Here is a 6,782-nt window from a genome sequence, read left to right as displayed (position 1 = left end):
TAACATAAGGCATGCTTGTATGTATAATCATTAATATCGGTACAATAGATTTATGTATTATTCACAATTCATACAAAAATATATTAAATCAATCAATTAGATCATGAATTCTAGCATTATTCATATTATCAGGGGCTTAATTGAATAAAATAAAACATTAAAAATATTTAGGGAACCATTCAGGGACTAGACTGAACAAATCATAAAATTTTGGGCAAATCTATAAAACAGGAGATACGCGACCATGTGATAGGCTGTTAGGAAGGCTTTAGTCCATGTGGAAGGGTTACACAGTGTTAGCTCGAATAATCAACTTGAAATTACCAAGAAGGAAGGTGAATTGGCCTTTAAGAAAATGGTGAAAGTAAAGAAAGAATATTCAACAAAGAACACAACAATTTATAGTGCTTCAACCCCAATTGCCTACTCCACTACCTTAGCTTTCCATAACTAAAGATTTTTCCAAATTCACTAATTTGACAACCTTTGAGGACAAGGTTTAACCTCACAATCTCCCTTAAGATTACTACACAAAATCTTAAGATTGTATCTCCCTTAAGGTTTCTACCCAAACCTTAAAATTCAACCCTCTCAAAGAGAATAACAAATAGCAAACTAAGAAGTAATCTTTACAAGATCAGAATGTTTTCCAATTAAGCACAAGTAAACAAGAATACGCTTGATCTAAAGAGTAACAATGAAAGCTTAAAGTGTGTACAAGAAAAGCATGAAAGAATTAACTACTAAGGTTGATTTGATTTATCCTTAAGTTTGATAATCTCTCTTGTTGTTGTAAGACCTTTGGAAGATGATATTTTTACCCTCTAATTCATTTCCAACCATTGAGGTTGTTGAGAAAATAAATAGAGTCGTTAGAGATGAAAATACCATATCATTAAATTCACTTGCAATAAAAGGTATCGATACTTTATCTATGAGTATCGGTACTATTAGCATTTAATGCAAAGTCCAGTTACCGTTAGAGCTAAAGATATCGATACAAATGGAATTTTATCGATATCATATGAAAAATATCGATACTTAGCTGCATTAGTTGAAAACAAAATGTGAAAAATACCATATCATTAAATTCACCTACAACAAAAGATATCGATACTTTGTCTACGAAAACTGATACTATTAGCATTTAATGCAAATTTCAGTGACCGTTGGAACTAAATATATCAATACAAATGGACTTTTATACTGGATCGATACTTAGCTGAATTGGTTAAAAATAGAATGTCAATTTAGTATCGATTTTAGAATGGGTATCAATATTTTGAAAACTATCGATACTTGGTTAATACTTTTTGGCTTGGAGCAATATTGGCTTGTTTTAAAACAATTTTAACTTGATTGAAAATGTTTAACTCAATTGAAACCATTTTAACTTGATTTTATCATTTTACCAATTTTATTCAACTTTAAATTTTATTCAAAAATATTTTAAATTGTTATATCAAAACATACTATCAAATAAAGCTAGGTATAACTCACGATCGTGTGGCCAAGCTGTGTAACAGACTGTGGCCATGTGGTAAACGTAAATTCAACCTACAGGGGATGTGACAGCCCTATTCTGACCCTAGTCAGGAAGTGGTTTCGGGACCGCTAAACCAAGTCGCAGAAATAATTGAATATAATATTTTATGTCTAAAATATGTGATCATGCATGTGTAAAATTTGAATGCTTTGATTTTTGTCAATTTGAATGTGTTTCTAAATAAAAAGGACTTATGTGAAAAGCTTTGAATATATGTGTGGCTTATTTTAAGTGATTAATTATTGAATGATGCAAATAAGTGGGTTTGCATGTCAATTTGCCACTTTTAATGTTAGTGGCCGGCCATGATGGTTTTGATGAGCAAAATAAGCATATTTTATATGTATAATAATGGATTGATATTTTTTTAAGTAGTTTATTGATATATTCATTATTATATAGTTTATTGATAAAAATAAAATAAGAATTTGGTGAATAAAACAAGAACTCATCTTTGTTTCTTCACCTAGCTCAAATTCATAAAAAGAAGAAGAGTGAAGGATGGTTTTAGGACCGTTCGGTCAATTGGAGGCAAATTTGAAGGTAATTTGATGTGGTTTTGTAAATTATTGATGAATTTGTGTTTCTCTTCTTTTTCTAGCCGAAACCCACTTGATAATTTTAGTTTATGAGGCATTTTAGATTCGGCCTTAGTGAAAATGAGTGAGGAAATTTGAGTTGAGGATAGAAGATAGCAAACGAATCTTTAATGGACAATTTGATATCAAAATTCATATGTTTATGAGCTTGTTTTTGAAAAGTATGTTACATGTGAGTGATTAGTTCATGAAGGGATTTTCGGTTATGTTTGTTGGATTGTTGAGTTCATGCTATTATGAATAAAATTGATTAAGAGAGGCTTGAGATAATTAAATATGCATGTTGGTGGTAAGATGAGCATTCGGTTTTTATCATGGAAGCATAGGGAGCTTGTTAAAAGTTGAATTTTATAAAAGTTAAATGTGTGTGTGCTTGTGCTAGTGCTGAATGTGCCTCGGGTGATTTAGCATTGAGTTTGGTGTTATATGAATTGAGTTTTATGGTTTTGGATTTTTTTAAAAAAAATAAAAAAATATAATAATAATAAAGTTTTAGTAATTATACATGTGTTTGCCGAATCTAGAACTAAGGAAATGCATAATGAACATTCGGTTTTGGACTTTTAAGTGTTGTTAAATACTTTGAATAATATATATAAGTGGCTTTGATATGTGAAATTCGGCCAAGTGGTTATAAGCATGATTTTAGAAATTCAATGATATTCGGGCAATTTGAATAATTCATGGCACCTCAAGCAAATTAGTTTTAGACGTTATTAGATATTGAAGATTATTTAAGCATATTACCAAATGTGATTTTAGTTAATGATTCAGTTATGAGTGCTGATTTTGTTTTATAATTAGCCGAATGTGTATATGTATGCTATGAGGTGGTTTAGCTTAAAGAAAATTAAGGTGCTCGGAAGGTGATTGTCGTGGATAGTTTAAGTAATGAAATTTAATTTCTGTTATGTAAAGTGATGACATTGCCATTTGTAAATTGAGTAGTTAAAATTGTTGATTGAGCATCAAGAGCTTAAGGGGACAAACTCGGATCGAGGAAAAAACGAAGGTAGTCGTGTAGTCGATATAGCCGTACGATAACTTTTGAGGTAAGCTCTTAAACGATTAAGTTGAATTTATGTGTTTAAAGATTAAAAGAATATAGAATAAAGTTTTAGTATATGTGATATATAAATATATATTTTCGAATGATTAATAATGTTCATAATATGAGCCGAAAATGGCTAGCTTACTCGATTGAATTGTGCATGGAAATGAGGTATATGCTAAAAGAGTTTTAGAGAATGATATATGATCTCTGTGTTTCGGTTAAGTAATGGTAAATAGAATGAGTATGAATTTAGTGAGGACTATGTGTGATAGCCAAATGTCTTATGAACTAATATGTGTGAATGGTATTTTGAATCCATGAGATAAGATGGAATAACCGAAAGCATCATGAGTTAAGACGTGAATAAAATACTATGAATTTCTTGTAAATGCCGAATAGTGAATACATTTGGCTATGAAATTATGCTTTAAATTCTTGAATGTATTTGAAATCAATATAAGGAAATGGTATTTTAATAAATTATCTGATGAAATTACCGAATGAATTATGAGATAGATTGTGGATTAATGTTACAAAGTAAGTGAAACTATTAATGTGATTAGGAAATTGAAGAAGGGAAATTGAGATCTTAGTAACTTCTTAAGTGTTTGAACTTTTGGAAATTTAAGAGTAAATTGTAATAGATCTGCTTGGGACAGCAACAATAACGTGATTTTGGAAAATCACCATAAATTGTGGGAGTGGATTTAGAAGCTGAATAAAGTATGTAATTAAAGATTAATGAGTCTAGTTTCTAATGAAATCAATGAGAACATATTTTGACTTCTGTACAATTAGAAATTTGATTTGTAGTAAAGGGTGGTCAGACTAGTCAAACAGTCAAACAGGGGAAACTTTAAGAAAAATCTGGTATTGATTGGCCAAACTAAAAATTCTGAAAATTTTATGGATAAAAGATATATGAGTCCATTTTCAGGAAAATTTTACGACAATTGATTTGGAGCTTTGTAGATCCAATTATAAATAATTTAATGACTGTTGCTCAGGAAGACAGCTTGTAGTGAATTTGTGATTATGTTGTAAACATTGATAAAACTGTTTGAGTTGCTTATGAGATATTGATTAAAACCATATGTGAATTTTGAATTGTGACGTTAGGAAATGATATATGAGTGTTAGATGGATCTTTGATGTTAAAATTTGTGAAATTATAAGTTTATAAGTATTGAATTATTGGAGATGAACATGTCATTGCCGAATGTAAAATAAAATGTTAAATAATTGTAATTAAGAACATGTTTGATTAAATATTGGTAATCAAAGTACCAATCCATATTAAAATGAGGCTATAAGCCATGAATGACTAGTATACCTAGTCGATTTTGATATGATGAAATTGATGTACAAGATATGTATATGTGGTGAGGCCGAAATGGCTATTATTAAATGTGTGCAAGTTATCTGAATGGCCTTTATGAAAATGTGTGCTATCTTCTTTGTATAGTGAGGCCGAATGGTTACTTAGAAATGTAATATGGCTGAGTTGTTATTTAAATGAAAGCAAAGTATATGATGTATTAGCAAGTAATGATAAAAGCATTATCTTATATATGTGCTTGCGTATGTGGTGTGACCGAATGGACAAGTGTGAAATGTACATATGTTTATGTGTATATAATGTGGCTGAATGACCAATTGTGAAAAGTGTGTATTATTAGATATTTGATGAGGCCAATGTTAGTAAAAAGTATATAAAATAAATTGTGCTGAGATTGTATCCGGGTTTAAAGTTCCGTAGGCTTCGTGCTGGTGTTATATTCGGGTTTTATACCTCGCAGGCCAAGTGCTAGTGAATTTGATAAAGTATATGACTACGAGATCCTATGCTAAGATGATAAATTGAACTCGTATTACACATTAAGTGATTCAGGTATGTGATATATATATTATATATGTGACATTGATCTGATGGGAATTAAGAATGTGTAATGAGAAGCATATGAAAAGATGTTGTAAATTCATATGTATATTTGTATATGTGTGCATTCAGTTATTATGCAAAGTTACAAGATAGTTTTCGATATGCCATTTAACTATGAATGTTGAAAGTAAGTGTTGGGTAAGAAGTGATACACTAGTGAAATTTGAAAGAATTAAAGTTAATCCGGAAGCTTGTAAATACTATGTTTATATGAGTTTGAGTATAAACGGAGTAAAATGATATGTGTTTGTGCATAATCGGCCAAATAGTATTGTACTCAGAAAGTGTTATGTGATTTCGAACATTTGATTTGTTTTTTTTTAATTTCAACTGTTTAAATTGCTTAAGACTTACTAAGTTTATGAAAGCTTACTTTGAATGTTATGTTTCTCTGTTTATTTTTGTAGATCGTTGACTCTTACTATTCGCTCGGGGATCGTCAGCACTTCATCACACTATCTACTATTGTGGTAATCATGTGATTTGGACTTAGCTTATGGCATGTATAGGATAGACTATAAGTAGAATGATATTTTGACTATTGTATATAAGCCATGCGAATATGGCATCTTATGGAAGTTTACTTTTATAAGTTTTAAATTCGATCTTTGTTTGTGTCTATTAGTGATATAAATAAATGATCTTTTATTTAAGAAAAGGTTCAAAATTTTACTGTTCTGATCCGATTCCTAATTTCTGGTAACGTCTCGTCCTATTCCGGCAACGGTTACGGGATAGGGGTGTTACAGGGAAGACACAACTGTTTGGTAGGGTCTAGGCTGTGTAAGATTCGACTAGCCTAAGGTTTCAGAGGCACATGGTCGTGTGAGGGGCCGTGTGGTCCACACACCTATGTGGCAAATCGTGTGGCCCTATATCTAAATCTGGGATTCCAGTCGATGTTCCTCGTGATAAAAGTTGGTTTGATTTACCTAAAACGAGTCCTTCAAATGACATTTACAAAAAATTAATATTTTATCTCAAGATCATTCAAGATTTATGGGAGTTATCAACAAGAATCAAGAAAGATCGTTTGATTGATCGTAAGATTATCATTAGACAAAAATTCTATAGAGATTCGAGATGAAACATTAGGATTGAGACGTACTTATTGATTCTTGGTAAATATTATGAATGTTTATCATCCAGAATCTTGTCTTCTTTCTCACCGGTGCTATGTTTTTCTAGAGACATCTACTGCCACACATTGCACACTTCGCCTTATTTTTCTACTTGCGATTTTGTAACATGAAAATTAACCTCATGCTTTATGGTAGATTGATTCATTGCAGTAGCAACAACATCGTTGGAGAAAAGCTCCATTCTAACTTGTAAATCACAGAAATTTGTGAAAAAAACTCACATGGACTGGTCTTTTAATAAGAAGTTTTGGAAATTCTAACTCATTTTGAGCATTAATGTTGACATTAAACATGTAGGGTAGAGGTTCATACACCGTAAAATCTGGTCGGGTTCCACCAGCGTTATCCGGACCTTTACTGTCAGAGTCACTGCCATCTAGTTTAGTAGGAAAAACTTTTGTTTTAAAAAATAATGAAATTTCTGAACCATCTAGCCTGGACTCCTAGATTAGATCATCATGGGTTTTAACTTCCTCTTCGTTCTCAACTTTCTCTTCGT

Source organism: Gossypium hirsutum, chromosome A07 (assembly GCF_007990345.1).
Source record: "Gossypium hirsutum isolate 1008001.06 chromosome A07, Gossypium_hirsutum_v2.1, whole genome shotgun sequence".
NCBI classification, from domain to species: domain Eukaryota; kingdom Viridiplantae; phylum Streptophyta; class Magnoliopsida; order Malvales; family Malvaceae; genus Gossypium; species Gossypium hirsutum.
The sequence above is the reverse complement of the archived record's forward strand: the minus strand, read 5'-3'. Positions refer to the sequence as shown.